Source organism: Chiroxiphia lanceolata, chromosome 1 (assembly GCF_009829145.1).
Source record: "Chiroxiphia lanceolata isolate bChiLan1 chromosome 1, bChiLan1.pri, whole genome shotgun sequence".
Lineage (NCBI taxonomy): Eukaryota > Metazoa > Chordata > Aves > Passeriformes > Pipridae > Chiroxiphia > Chiroxiphia lanceolata.
Window position 1 is genome coordinate 25,046,061 of NC_045637.1, and position 16,252 is coordinate 25,062,312.

Genomic DNA, 16,252 nt, shown 5'->3' on the forward strand with positions numbered 1-16,252 from the left:
TTGGATGCTGTCCTTTTTTTGTATAAGCCACCTGTGTTTTCCAGTTGATAAGTCATTAAATACTGTACCCAGTATCAGAATATAGTCCCAAATGCAACTGTTATGAAAGTGCCTCATGTAAAAGAAATATTCAACATGCAAATTTTCAATAACTATTAGAAATACTATGGAAGCAGCCAGACTGACCTTGATAGTTGTTTATCACAGTGGCAGATACTGGAATGAATTAGAAGAAAGAAGAATATCAGTGGTGTGGGTTTCGTGTGGCTGGTCACCTCCAGCTACTGGAATCTTAAATGCCTCTGTCTTGGCCACCAAGAAGTGTTGGCTACATTACTGGTCACCACTCAGTAAGCCTTAAATGGCACAGATACATGCCATGCCAGTCCTTGGTACTGATAATGGTCTGATTTATTACAGGAGGGCCTTCAAAGAAGATGGGACAAACAGGTGGTAGTTGACATGGGTTGCAGTTAGCATTATAACTTTATTCTTGAGGACTTCTCTCTTGCAAAGTCAGGCATAGCTTCTGGCATGTGCTGATAGGTGACACAGGGAACAGAATAGGAAATCTGGGGAAAATGTCCTCAGAAAGATAGAGAAAGTAATGTAACAGCTGAGAGAGGAAAAGCAATGCTAAAACAAGCCTCAAAAAAAGAAATGGGAAGAAAGTTAAAAGATCCAGAAGAAAGAAATAGTGAACGATTTGAACTTAAAGGAGCTGAATCCACTTGAGTCCGTATGGGTGACTACTGCCAGGCCCACAAGACTCCCAGTATGTTTGAGTAAGAGATTGGTGAGATCTGCTACAAAACAGTGCTTGGCTTTGTATAGTTGTGGATGTGTCTTGTGAAATTAATCCGTCTCTGTCTCAGATGTGTAGTGCCCACTATGCAGATTTACCATTTTAACAACAAGAGCTGCTTCTGCTCTCAAAGCCTCTTGAGTCTGTGGAATAATACAAAGACAAAAGAGAGTAGTTCGTATCAGAACCTGTGCTGCATCAGCTCTTCTAACTTCTGTGAAATAAAGAAGGTATTGAAAGTGTCATGAGTTTTCCACACAGAATGTGTTCATTTCAATTGATATACTGTGAACAGAGAATTTATGCCAATAAAGTACTTGTTAACTTACTGGATGCACAAATTAATTATTGCATTCTCTTGTATTTAGTTCTTTTTTGTCTGCTGTAAGTTTTACAGTCTGAATGACTCTTGGGGTTATGTCCCTTCTTGAATATATTTGATATTATATCCATATATATTTTTCTCTTTGTTTTATTCATTAAATTTCTGTTTTGCCTTTTAAATCAATTCCTTCCTGAGATTATTTGAGAGAGGATTTTCTGCAAGTTTTGTCTTTGAAAGGTAATTTAGGGCTTTCATAGTGAAAATTCAGTCTCATTGCTTAAAATAAAGCTTTGTTATATAAGAACAAAAAATGGCTGATATGCTAAACCTTTCCCCCCCACACTTTGGTTATTAAACAAGTCTTCTGGGGCCTATATAAGTTCAGAGATTCTTGAACTTCTGCCAGAACCCTGGTACACTTCCAATGGGTATATATAACTCTTTAATGCCTAGAATGCAGCTGGAAATGTCGGGTTTACACATACCCAGAGCCTAATGCACATTGTCTGCTCCAAAACCGATTTGTTCTTTTGCCATAACTCTTCCTAGATTGTTATACGATAAAGAGCCAGGTGCCAACAATCTTAGCAATGATGCCCCAGCTAAATCTGTTTTAGATGAAAGTGCACCTGCTAGAAATATTTCCCAGGACATGCAATCATTTAGTCTACAAATTCAAATAACGCTTATTCTCTTGGTTAAATTACACCTAGAAGTTTAGTCAAATACATAAAGTTAGTAGATGTGCCAAAAAATGAATAAATTTGAGTCTCTGATCACTGATACAGATTTTACAGCCCTGGAGCACTGTGAATTCCAGTGGAATTACTTCATATTTATACCACTTAGGCATGAAAAGGTTTGGAATCCCTTGTAAGGATTTTCTATTATTATTTGGAAAAATATTTACAAATATATGTTCTCCTCCTGTTTTATTGAATCATGTGCAGTAGTAATGGGTATGTGGCTTCTGTGCCTGTCCTGAACCCTAGTTTTCAGATTTTGAGGCTGGAAAACTTTCTAGCCATGAACTGTTTCACAGCTAACCGAATAAAAGGCTGTCTGTGCTGCAGGGAAATTTTATTGCCTTTAACAGATGCAGTATTTCCCCACTGACTTTGCTAAGCAACAACACAGGGTACCAAGTCACCTTTTGTAAGAGCTTTAGTTGAATAGTTACAACATAGGCTTGGAGTATAGCATTTAAAGTCTAAATGCTTCTTCCTGTGACCTGGTGTAAATCAGATGTTACTCCTCAGAAATCACCCTCTTGAGTAGCCTGTTTCCTTCCACTGAATGTGCTAGGTGCTAAACTGAGTTTAGGTGGTGAAAGTACACACCCTATTAAAAAAGGCTGGGGGTGTAGGTGCTTTAGAGAATTTAAAGAGTACAGAGGACTTCATTTGCAGATCTGTTCAAGTCCATATTCTGGATGACTGAAAGTTATTATTGTCACATAGCCATGAAAGATTAGATCATCTTTTGTGATTTCCTGCACAGTCTTACGCTAACAAGAGTTGTCTAACTAGGACTCCTTGAGGGATGTCTGGGAGGAAAGAAGGGCTGGGTGGCAGGCAGACTACTTTAACATCTCAAATCTTATTGCCACCATGATGTCTGTGATTAAAAACATATTTATAGACTGCTACGGGGAACCTTTCTCTACCTTGGCTCACACTGTAGAGGAAGGCTGTACCCCTGTCACAGGGCAGTCCTTTTCTATCTGAATTTGATGGTTTTGCTTTTCAGCTGAAATCCAGTTTTATGCTCTATGCACACTAGGTAACAATAGGTCTTCTTGAATGGTCTTAAGTTATCTTAAGACCATTCTTAAGTATAATTAGCAATTTTAATTCCAAAGATTATCTCAATTCAACTTCAGATAATTTTGAAGTTTCTTTTTTTAAACCATAACAGAGTCTTCAAAAGTCTCTGATCGTTTTATGACATTATGAATAAAACTTCTGTGTGAGAATGAAATAACAGCATGTTTTCAGAAGCTGTGAACACAGTTTTTTAATAGAATATAATAGTACTTTTTTATGGTAAATAATTAAATGAAATTACTAAGTGGTTTTACTCACATGATTTTAAGTAAGTTTAGAGTGGCTTGCTGTGGTAGTCAGCAGAGGCTGTGCTCTAGAGACGTGCGGCCCCTTCTGCTGCATAGTTGGACCAGTCTGGCTTCTAATTAGTCTTACTCCATGTTCTTCTTTGCTTCCAATGTCTCCTTGAGTAAAACACAACTGTTGATTTTCCTCTTCAAGCAACTGTATTGAAAAGTAATTAGTGCAATTGTTTGAGTGCATGGCTCAGGTGCTCCAGAGTTCATTATCTCTGATACATGGAACTGAGTTGGGTGATGAAGACTGTGGATGTCTCATAGTGTATGAAAATCTTTGAGGGCTGGCAGTGCTCTGTAGATCCCAACATTGGTGAGTCATTTCTCCTTTCTGCTATTCTTCATGACTCATCTGATGAATTACCTGTACCTGGATCTGTCATCAGGGTCTAGGCACCTTGCCTTGCCCCAGCAGCACAGAAAGTGGTCCTCACCTGAGATGGTGTTAATGTTAGAAGTGCAGGATCAGGAGACTCAATTTCAGGCCAGCCTCACTCCTCTCCCTGAGACAGGATTATGGGGGTCTATAAACTAGGAGGCTCTGCCATGCTGGGGTTACTCTTAGTTAGCAGATGTTCCCTTAGATCTTATGCAAGCAAATATAGCGGCCCAAGGTGTCTTTTAGCAGTACTGGCTCTAAAAGTGGAAAAGAAGTAGATCCAGACTCAGAGAGGACTGATTTTTGTGCAACAAAATTATTAGCTATACCCAGCATGTTCTGGGCAGAGCTAATAATAACAATAGGAAAGAAATAAACATGTTAATACTGCTAATATTGCCTGTTCTTTTGGCACTTAGCTTTCCTCTTGGAGGAAAGCCAGCTCATCTTCTAGGGTTTTTTTGTGTGTTATAGATTCTCCTGAGATGCTGCATATTCAGTCAGGCTTTGTGATTTGAGTTAAAGTGGTGTAGCTGAGAGTAAATCTATTAATTTATTTCAATGTAGGAAGTAAGACTCTGAACACTTACTACTATTGCTGAATCAGTAAACAGAGTTTAATAAATGGTGCCATTCTGCAGATTTTTTTTTTCTGCAGACAGCACCTGGGAAGATCTTACAGGTACTTGCTTGACATTAAGTACAAGTGAATTCAATGTAATTCTAAACTTGCAGACTTTCAGGTAGCAGTGTGGAAGAAAACAAACATTACAGGGTTTTTTATTCTATTTCCGAAGCTGGGGACTTGAAACTATTTTTGAGTGACTTAGTTTTGCAGTGAAAATGACCAGGTTTCAATTGCAGATTAGGGTGATTTTGGGAAATGAGCTTAGCCACTGTGCAAGGGTTATATCTGCAAGAGTTATAAAAAATCCATCATGTATAGGAGACCAGAAGTGAACCATTACAGAGGTGAGAAAGAAGGAGGGTAAGCCAGGAATGAAAAAGGGTATAGTCTGGCTGGAAAGTAAGTGTTGAGTGGTCTAGGTGCAGATGGGACTGATGTATTGTAAGCTTTTGTACACATCAAGAACTATTTAAGATTACAAAGTTTACTGCTGTATAATTTTTTTCCATGGGTACTGTTAACAAAATTCACAGGTAGATTAGAGAGAAGTAAATTTTCTCAGAGAGATAGATGCACTATGGTGATGGGCTGAAAATTTTAAGGGAAAAACTGGGAGGACAGATGGCTCAATAAGTGACACAGTGCTACCCAAGAGACTAATAACTGGAAGGTTGTCAGTGACTAAGAGTTAAAAGAATGAAGCTAAACACAGTATAATATTTTTTGGCAAATTTGTGGTCACACCATTTCAGACCTAAGCCTGGGAGACTTCAACACTGTAGATCAGAACAAGTGCTAGTTAACAGATCCTGCCTTTCACTAACCAGAGCAATGTAGAATTCACCTATTTCTTGTCTCCTGAGCCTGAACACCAAACAGATGACTGCAGTGATGTCTTTTATTAGCTGTTACAGCAGGTACAGGCTTTAGACAGTAGCTGTGGTTCACATGACTAGTCCTGATAAGGGTCATGTGTAGAAGAGAGGTGATGAGGGAAAGCAGCTGGGTACTATTACACAATTTCTCTCATAAAATAAAGCTGATATGAGAGCAATCTATTTGACTGCTCATTTAAAAGGTGGCTATTCTACATCAATAGAGTTGAGTGAAATTGCAGTAGGGTGTTATTTAAATAAAATAAAAAACAATCCACAGATTATATTCTGATCTTGGCTTATTTCAGAATTCTATTACCAAAGCCAGAATTTAATATCTTTAACCTATTGTTTTTCATTCCAGTCCATAGGCAAGCAAACAAAAGAATTTACATTAGCGGCTCACTTGTTGAAAGTAGAATGCAACTCCAACAACTGACTTAAATGCAGCCAAAATGGGAGCTTAATTATGCAGGAACATTATTTATATTTATTCCTTTGCTAAAAGTACCTTAAGTATACGACAAATTGTCAATATCAGAAGCCACTAAGGAAATTAGGAGGTTGTGGATCTGTTTCTGTACACAAATCTATCTCCTTGGTTGTCACCATGCTTTAGGGTAGTCTAGACACCATAGAAGTCTCTCAAGCACTACTTGACCCAGCAGGAAACATGGACACAGACAAGGCAAATTCTTACTGTTTGAACAGTGTTTACTCCTTGAACTTGCATCTCTGTCTTTAGGAAAAATAGGCTGAATGGAAAACACCTATGGACAGAGGCACAGCCTGAGCCACAGGTTGATAGATGGACTTTGGGGGCTGGATTACTGAGAATGGCAAGTGGTGTAAAGTAAGGGATATAGATAATTTCAGGAGAGTGCTTGGTGGGACAGAGGAAAGTTAAATCTCATGTTGAAGGTGTAATGATGTTGAACAAATACGGAGCATGAGGTATGGTGAAGATACCTGGCATTCTTGTGCTTAGAAAGGCAACATCTCCTGAAGCATTCTCACTTAGATCAGCTATTTACTAAGTGTGTTGTGTACAGCTTGAAAAATACACTGTGAGAATGTGGTGGTTTAGAGCTGTCTCCCTGCCAAGTCTCCAAACCCCACCGCAAGCGCTCCTCCCCAAAACCAAGGGAAAAGAAAAAAACCCAAGAGAACCAAAATAAGAGAAAGCTAAAGCAATATATAAATATATTTACACTTATATTACATTTATATACAATTACAAAAACTGTACACACATAAGAAAGAAACCCCCAACACCCGAAAACAGAAAAGGAGAAGGGAAAAAGGGACAAAAAAAAAAAAAAACAAAACCAGGTATACACACTCAATAAAGAACTAGCCAAAGAAAATCTTAATACTTTCCTTGAGATAGCACAATTGCGCCCAACACCACCACCACACTACCAGATCTGCCCGGATCGGCAGAAACAACAGGCCCCGTAGGCCCGGCCAGGCCTCAGCTCCCCCACAGGAGCGAGACCGGCTGCCGGAGTCTCCTGTCTCCAAACCTCGCCGGAAGGGAAGAGAGGAAGAGGCTTCTCTCTCTGTCTATTTATATGTTTGATTATGTAAAGGAATAGGATGGAATACTTCCTTCCTTCCTTCCTGGTTGCCAGGAAGGAAATCCTAGACTCAAAACCATTACGGAGAATTACTTTTATACTTTATAAGCTCATTCCTTTCTTGTTCACTAACCTGTTGTCATCACTACAAGCTCTGGCTTAGACCTCTCAGTCATAGTTGGAGAGGTTTATAGTTCTCACAACAGGGGAGGAAGTCAGGATTTTAGTTCGCAGCAATCTTCTCTTGTTCTTAAATATTTTTGTTATTTTTGTGGGGAAAAGCAAAATTATCCTTCGACTTCTCTATCCTTGTCTAAACTTGTTACTTTTGGTAGAGTGCACATACCAATAGTGGTAATAGGCAAAGAAAGTTCAACAACTGTGTTACTCAAATCTCTTTTGTAAACAAGAAGAAAAAAATGCATGTTTGAAAAACAGACCAGTACAAAAACACTAAAAAATCTCAGTGATGAGACAAAGTAACATTCTGCTTTCAGCTGCATTGAAAGTCCTGGATGATGAAACTAATTTCAGGTTACTCTAGATTTTCACTAGTGCAAGGAAGAGCAAAATCTAGCACATTTGTTAAATCATTTGCTTTCCTTATGATATCAACACCTGAGGAGAAAAAAGCTCTGTTTTCTGGTCTTAGGTATTCCTGATTGCGCAGAATTCTGCATACTGACCTGGATCTTAAAGTGTGGCAGTTGCAGATTTATGCATCTTATTTAGACCTTAGATTTAATTTTTGCTGTTGAATTGAACTAAATACTATTAAAATATTGTATTGTTATGTGTATAACAATGCTTCTTTAAATTATTTTGCACTTCTGAATTGCGAACTACCTAGCATTTCAAAGAAAAACTATGATTGTAAGTTCCTGTTTAAATAAAACTGATATAAACAAAAAATAAAATAAAACATGTATTTTTCTTGAAATATCTACATTTTTAAGCTCAGATCTAAAAAATATTTCCAAGGCCAATGATAAGTTGAAGATATTCAGTGTTATAAGAGGTTGGTTCTTTCGGTTGCATAGCTTTTCCTCCAAAAACTTTTTAAAGTTTCACAATAAACTCCATCAAGAGTCTTTTCTATTAAAATCTAATGCATTCTGTCACATCTTTTGCCCAAAGACTGAGAACATGGCTAACCATAGCTGGAGGCAGGGCAGCAGAAGACATGTACAGTGACTGTAAGTGAAAGTGAATGACTGGTGACTGCCCAGGCTTAGGACAGGCAGGAAGGCTCAGCCCAGGCTGAGGCATGCTAGCAGGGTTGTCTTGTTCCCTGAACATGTCCTTTGTGACCCTTCTCCTTTCCTCTTCCTTTTCCTGGGGCAAGAGGCCCCGGCAGGCAGGATCAAGGGCAGGGGAAGACGGCAGAACTGGAGGCAGGGGCTTAAACAGGGCTGTCTGCGCTTTCCCAGCAGCTACCAGAGACAGAGCATCTACTCTTGAAGGGGGAATGTTGTTGGGTGCACCCCTGTGCATGCTGAGGAGGAATGAAAAGCCCTCATGTGAAGATGAAGATGCCAGAGAGCACTTTTGCCATGGTCTCTGGATCCTCTGGCAGTCAGCACAAAACCCAGCAATTTGTTTGCTCTCTAGACATTTATTTTTTTGAGTGGTGAGGAGGGCTGAGTACTCACAGGGCAGTAAAACAGAGGAATTAAAAGGATGCTTAGAGAAATAATGATGTCATGTGGAACTATTCCTTATTTAGGTACCAGTTGAAAAGTGGTTCAATTAATTAAACAGACATCAAACCATCCAGTGCCTGGCTGGGCTCAGTGACAATAGTTTGCAGTCCAATTTTGAGTGTACAGACATCACTCCTGTTAAGATCATTTACTCAATTAGTGCAAACTGGAACTCCTGTTGTCCCTCTTAAGAATCAGAGTAATAATGAAATAGCACCAAAGAACTTCCTACCCAGGCATCATCTCATTAGTTCAGGCATCATTTTGGATTTGAGGACTTTCTAAAAAGTCTGAAAGATGCCAATGTTTTAGTGCTATACATTTGTTCCAAAAAGTAGAGAAGGGGTCTTGGAGATGCACGTTATGTGTATATATTAGTGAGAGATGGCTGGTTCATCTCACAGGTGTCTGTGCAATGTAGCAAACCTCTCAAGTTGGTCAAATTAAATGATATCCAGTGTTGTGCAGTGCAAATGAGCTTTCTTTTCTTGGCAAATGTACATAGTTATTTAAGTGGGATTTTTTTGAAAGTCAAACCAGCAGGCTGTGTGAGTGCAGGCTGAACAGGGGATCTGAGGTGCAGGCAGCAGCTGCAACTGTACTGTTGTCATTGCACAGCCTTTCACCTTGCACATGCTTGTTGTATTGTGAAGGTAATTGTAAAATAGTAACAATTTCTTCCATCTCTCTTTCTTCTCCTGTAAAATACTAGTGACAAAGTAGTGTCTGAAAAACAGGCATTTTTGTGGTTGAGGAGAAGAAAGGAAGTTAAGACTGGGGAAAACACTGATGAAGGGGCATTATCCTTATTTACCGTGGTGTTAACAAAAGCCTCAACAAGCCTGGAATCTGTGTGCAAAAAATGTGCTGATGTGTGACCATCCCATGCACACCTACTGCTGCAGCTGGGCAGGAAGGCAGGAGCTACTGGAGGTGCCAATGTATTCCTTGTGTCGGTTTCCACTGCTGAGGAAACCGTGCTTAGCAGCAGCAGAGCATGTCTGTGGGAGAAAGCAGGCTACCACAAAGGAGCAAAACCCTGAGATGGTGGTGTGGTTTAACCACAGTAGACAGCAAAGGAACACACAACCACTTGCTCACTCCCCCAGCAAGTTGGATGTGGGGGAGAATAGTAAGGGTAAGAATGAGAAAACCACCTCAAACACACCCCCTGTTCAGAAACAGAATTGATGGAAAAGGGAACAAATTCTCACCACAGACTGACAGGTGCCCAGAACAACAGGAGTCTCCACCAACCTTCACACTTGCCCAGTTTTATTGCTGAGCATGATGCCATATGGTCTAGAACATCCCTTTGGTCGGTTGAGGTCAGCTGTCCTGGCTGTGTCCCCTCCCAGCCCCTTGTGCACCCACAGCCTCCTCGCCAGTGAGTTGGGGTGAGAAGCAGAAAAGGCCTCAACTCTGTATAAGCTCCGCTCAGCAATAGCTAAAACATCCCTGTGTTATCAACACTCTCTTCATCACATGTCCAAAATATGGCCCTATACCATCTACTATTAAGAAAATTACTGCAGCCAAAACCAGTACAAATGGTTAGGGATGCTGAACCACTGCTTTGGATGTTCAAGGAACAGGTTTCCACCTCTGGTGTTCCTGTTGTGTAGGAGAAGGAATGAATCAGTGCTTGCTCCAGCTCTGGTCCTGATCCTTCAGCCAGGGCTTGCACAAATCTCTCCCCCAAGCTGGTGACATTTTTTGATATATGCAGGCAGGGGGAGGGGAGCTAGTGTAATTAGAAGAAAAAAAAGCTGAAAGAGAACTAATTAGTGCAGTCATTTTTTTCCTGGCTTGGTTAATGAGGAAATGGAATTGGGAAACAGAGCTACTGTATATGAAACACTTTGACAGTTTAAAAACTGTTAGTCACATCTAGTGAGACTGCTTAATTTTTAGTACTAATAGCAAAGCCATTCCCAGAACAACAGTTCTCTGAGCTGCAGTGGTACTCTGGGGATGCAGCTGCTATTTGTAACAATATTACTCTTCTTCGTCTTTCTTTTTTTTAAAGCCTCATCACTCCCCATCTATTGTGGTACTTGCGTACTTGCTGTGTGTGATGAGAGCAAGGGAGATTTCCACATTTGGAACGGCTCCTGAGTGTCTCGACACATCTTACCGAGCTCTCCCGAGGATCAGTGGAACAGGCAGCTGCCTTCTTCATCCCCTCTCATGCTGATACTTAAGCAGTTGACAACTTTCATCCCAAGTCAAAGGCAGGCGAGGGGCAGATCACTGATGACTCTTCATGCAATGAGAAACACCTAACAAAAGAATGTCTATAAATGACTATCCTTTCCTAGGATTTTATAGAATGTTTAGTACAATAGTTGGTAACGTGTGAAAGCAACACACTTAAAAAGGAAAGCACATAGTTTTATAGCATTGACCTTTTTCGCTGTAATACAGGTTTTTGTAGCAATTTGGTTGGAGAAAGCCATGTATCTGCTTCTTACCCTGAAACAAACAAAAATAAATGGACAGAAGAGTCGATACATTACTTTTCCTTTATCTTTTGTTACCAAAATGTTATAATACAGTATCCACTTACATTTTTTAGTGCAGGCATCTTGGCATGGATCCATTTATAAATATTGATTGTAAATGCTAAGCTCACATTGAAGGCAAATAGGGTTGGAGATGTATAGGATCAAGCCCACTCAGCTCTTGAGTAGATTTGCTGATTTTTATGAAAATTTGCATTTTTTGTGTGTTCAAACACTCTCTTTTTTGTACAAAAATATTTCATCTTCTCTCATAAATCTATAGCAGGCAAAATCCAGGCTGCATCCTAAGGTGGTCCTCTCTACCTCAATTTTTCCACTGGATTCATATGCATATAAGTGTCCATACTAGAAGAAACCCCAGAATTTTCTGTTCTGTCACATTTACTTGCTACAATTGAGTATTTATCTCAAAGGGTGCTTTGCTGGACAACTTCCATTAAAAATGTGAACATTTGAATCTGTTGCATAATGGGACAAATTCAGAACTGGTATTAACTCAAATTTGTCTGTTATGTTTGGGAAGAAGGTGTTTTCTTACTTTTCTAGAGAGAAGTGGATTTGCTTTCAATGTAAAAATATGTAGTGGCACAAATATCTCTTGAGCTGTGCTTTCTGCAACAGATCTGGATTTGGCCTACTGTCCAAACACAATTTTCACAAATTTGGACCGAAAGGGAAATCCTTGATTACTTTGTGCAATCCCTTGCTCTCAGATGAAAACAGGTTATAGAATTTATTTATCAAGCTTCAATTTACCCAAATTATGCATTTTTTCCCCACTCTAATATTAATTAGAGAGCTGTTCAGGAACCCACTCTTCCAATGGCTCAAAATGGTCTTCTAAATCCAGTCTTACATAATCAGGAACAATTTATACCCATTTGTTCTCATGCCACCATTTTCCTTTAGCTTAAATAGCTCTTTCTTCTCCGTGTGTTTACCTCCCTACAACTGTTTAGGCTGTTTATCACATCTCTATTTACTACTTTAATTAGAAATAGCAGCCCTGATTTCTTCCTTTTTCTTTTCTTTATAAAATAAAAGATTGATTATCAGATATTTGATACCATCAATTTTCTTTCTTTTTTTTCGTGTTAATTTTAAATGGCATCAATTTATTTAACTTGCTGCTCATACGGAAAAAGAATTTTATGCCTAATTGGCTGCATTTTCATAGCTACACAAAGGGGACATTGCATAAAGGCAAAGCAATTGAATTCCCTGTCAAAACAAATTAGAAAGTGTATTTTTGATTCTTGTTAGGGTAACAAAAATACTTGATTCCTTTGCAAACTGTATAATCATTTGACCTATTTATGACCTCAGGTGCACTTCGTTCACCTCCAAAGACCAAATGAAGTGATAACTGTAGCCAGTCAATAATCCAGGAGTTAGCTGGCCCCAGAGACATTAATATTAGTGTCCTATGGGTGATGTCTAAATTAGATGGCAGTCAGGTATATGTACACTAGAGTGGTCATTAGAGTGGGCAGATGTGCACAGCTAATGGCTTACAGTGGGGATTGCTGCAGGGGGAATGTCTTGAGAAAAAAGTGAGCTAATATAAGACAATAAGCTATACAAAAGGGTCTTTTTCTGTGAGCTGTGACAAATATTTTCAACATACAGACTTGTTATGATTCATTGATGGACAAAATATGTGAATTCTTAATTTAACATAAAAGGTGAAACTAATCTGAGTGCATAAACAATGGCCAACAATACCATACAAAGTCAGCTTTTAATTCTAAATATGTAGAAACACAGCTAAACTAGGAATGCAACACAGACCCCTATGCAGAACAGAATAAAGCTCTACACATGTAAGCAAAAAATGTCTATGATCTCCTTGCGGCATTGAGAGCTAACCAGCATTACTCCCAGACGACAGAGAAAACTAAGTGCACCAGTGACCTATGTACCACCATCTATGCAAATCTCAAGCAGATGCAGAGATTTATACACACTTTACACACCCCTAAGGAAATACCCATTTTATATCACTGGTGGAGCAGATGTATTTTCCTCTGTGAAATGTGCATAGAATGTGATCAGAACAAAGTGTCTAATGTATTCAAAACAAGCACACACCATCCCTTAACTTTACCAGTAAATTGGGATAGAGAACAATGTCATATCTGAACTAATTAGAGGGTTTATTGTATGCTATGACTATACATTTGTATGAGTGCTGTAGAAGATTCCTGTGTCGTTCCAACTGCACTGTAAATTCTTATCCAGGCAAAAATAACTTTTATACTGATCGCAATTGGCATTGTGATGAAAAAGCTGTCAGTGAGAGGTATTACAATCCCTTGAAAATTTTGATGTGGATATCTACTCTTTCCTTCTGCTCCTCTCCCCCTTCCCTCTTTTAACTTTATGGATATGAAAGATAGAAAAGTGAAAAAACTCTGGGCAAAAGTCATTCCCAAACAGAGCCTTGTAAGGCAACGAGCCCAATCTTCTGAACATTTTGCAACAGGAAAGTATTATGCTGCAAAATTTGAACTGGTACTTTTTATTGTTTTGGTGTCACACCATCAGAGTACAAGAACATTATGCAGTTATTGTCTGTGTAATCCTAAAACAGTATGAAATGAGATGTGTATTTGAAATGTCAAGGCATTTGAATGTATCTTGTGCCATGGTCATGGACAATTATGTAAGGATCCATGAATAAAACATTTTTAGTACATAAACAGTAGAAACATAAGAAAAAAAAGAACAAAATGTGCAATAATGAATCAAGAAGGAAATTAATCTCTTAATCTTTTTCTAACTTTGGATCATAGCACTCCAAGTAAAGCAGAATTACTCATAGTAATGTCCAGAGAAATACATAATTTACAACCTATCCACTGTGAAGATTTTAATCCTCATTTTTTTTGTGAACCTTACAGATGGGAAAATTATTGTCAGCCTTTCTAAGCCTTTGATACTTCTGTGAGAAGATCCAAAAAGGGGCGCATTAGTGTCCATAGATTTAAATGCAGGATTATCAAGATATTAGTGTTGAATTCAGGATGATGAAAGCCAGCCTCACAAAGCAAACAAATGGCTCATCCTGCTTCTGCCATCAGCTGGCAATAACATTGCAAGAAGACGATTTGTTCCAAGGAACTTAGAGCTCACATTCTGGCACAGATATTTGTCAGCCTAATGAAAGCCTTGGAGAAGGGACGATACAATTTGGAAATGATTTAGGTAGCTGAGTTATTGAGGGGTTAAATATAATACAATTATTTCAATGTGCCAAATGATATGGCAGCTGATTTTGAAATATGAATTTTTAATGATAAATGAGTTCCTGTGATTATTCAGGATGTTATTGCTCAGTGCTAGTGAGACAGGTTTTGGTGCTTGTTAACTGAAAACCCAAGATCTGTCAGAAGCAAGGTACTAAGAAGATCATTTGTACTGACTAACGAAAATGAAGTGTTCTGGTTCCAGAACTGATTCTTATTAATATTGTTTTGCAACTAGTGAAGTGATATGAGGGACATCTAAAATAAAGACTGTATTTCAAGACTCTTGCTCAGAATAACCAGGCCCTTCTCAAAAGTGCAGACCTTCATATTTTTGAACTAAAAATTAAGCTTTATTTTGCTGGTTGGGCTTTTCTTAGATAATCATCTGGAGATGCAGTAACTACAAACTGCATATTCCACTGGCTCATATGTTGGCATTGGTCCAGCAGGTGAGCGGAGCTACAGGGAGCTCCACATCTGAGAATCCTCAACCCAAGCTCTATCTGACCGAGTTGAAATGGTTTTAAAGTTTTAAGAGCTTATGATTCTCCAAACTGTTTTCATAATTTAATGTAGCCTTAAGAAATGTAATTTCCTGGGCACAGGCATGAGTTTAGTGCTGTAGAAACTGTGACTGCTGGTAAAACCAGGAAGGCTTAATTAGTTGATCAGATTTGTTATGGATATTTGCCATCTTTGAGAAATTCCAGGATCTGGAAAAATAACTAAGCTGGTTTGGGAAATACAAAGAGGGAATCTGAGTGTTTTCCACTTAAGGGAAATTACGAAGATTTTTGTTGAGAAAGAATAGAAAGATTTCATTTAAAAATTGGAGATCTTGTGATCATAGTTGGGTACAAAGGCTAGGTGTCTCCCTACAAGTAAGAAGCCAGTTTTGAAAGACTCTTGAGTTCTGTGCATTTACATAGACTGTTTTTCTACATTTTTTGATAGTGACACTTTCTATCTTAGAACTTCTGCCTGCTCTCAAAATGGACATAACACTAAGGATAGTCAAATAAACTGGACTGATGGCACAGTGTCCTCACGTGCAGAGCTCCTGTGGTGAAGAGGTGTAAGAGAAAACTGACAGTGGGTTGAAAGAAAGAAAAACTGATTTCTTGAGAAATCAGAATTTCTGACAGAGGAGGAGGCGTAGTTTAAAAGTTTGAGCATGGACAAAGAAGTATTATTAACTTTCACCTTCTTCTCCATTTAAAATTTTTTGGCAGTTACGTTTTACCTATTTCTAAAAGTCCACCAGCTTGTATTTTACCTTGTCATGATTTGACTCGAGAAGCAGTGCTGACTGAACATTTGTCTGCCTTAGCAATAAGAACAAGGTGAACCCTACATGCTGCTATTTCTTCGGGAAATAGTTTTAGTTTAGCACCAACCATTTCTAGGTTGCAGCAAAATTTTAACATCACTTTTCCCAAAAACCCTTTAGATTCCTTGTATGTGTGTGACAAACAGGAGAGACAACAGTGCCTGAGAGGAAAGCATGAACCACAGCTGAGGGGAATAGTTGGGGCAGGGTGGATGAGGGTGCTGCTCAGCTCTGGTTCCTTGGAGATGAAGATAGTTGTGGCAGAGGTACAGGATGTGAGAGGGCTCTTTTCTCCAACAGGCCTGGCTGGTCGTAGCCCAGGGGAAATGGTGATGCTCATCTTTCACTTTCCTGGCTGTGGGTTGGAGCTGATGAAAACATCAAATGGCAAGAAGAAAAAGCACAGAAATAAAAAGAGAATGGTGGAAAGAAGAGGCAAGCATGCCAAGAGGCAGGATCTCCTGGTGGAGCAGGAGGTGAGAGGGTAAGCCCATGTCTGTGAGCTCCTTGATAGCCTTCCTTGGCCTTTATCTTCCTCTGCAGATAAAAGGAGCTTGCTGTTCTGTGCTGGAAGTTACGAAAACTTTCCAAGGTTTCATTTTCTACTGGAAAAAATGAGAGAGATGTATATATGTGTGCCTGTGAAAGGTGTTTATGGCACTTTACCTGCAAGAAGCTCACCTTTATCCTCGTGCGATACCAGGCTACTGACTGAGAACTTTGACCGTG

The 16,252-nt window shown here is 39.1% G+C and overlaps 1 long non-coding RNA gene across 1 annotated transcript; it reads left to right on the forward strand.

Annotated features, from left to right (window-relative positions):
• The first annotated feature begins 1,310 nt into the window (after positions 1-1,310).
• LOC116790106 lies at positions 1,311-10,930 on the forward strand. Its single transcript, XR_004358260.1, has 2 exons — positions 1,311-1,367; positions 10,447-10,930. It is a non-coding gene; the product is annotated as an uncharacterized LOC116790106 (long non-coding RNA).
• Positions 10,931-16,252: the final 5,322 nt, after the last annotated feature.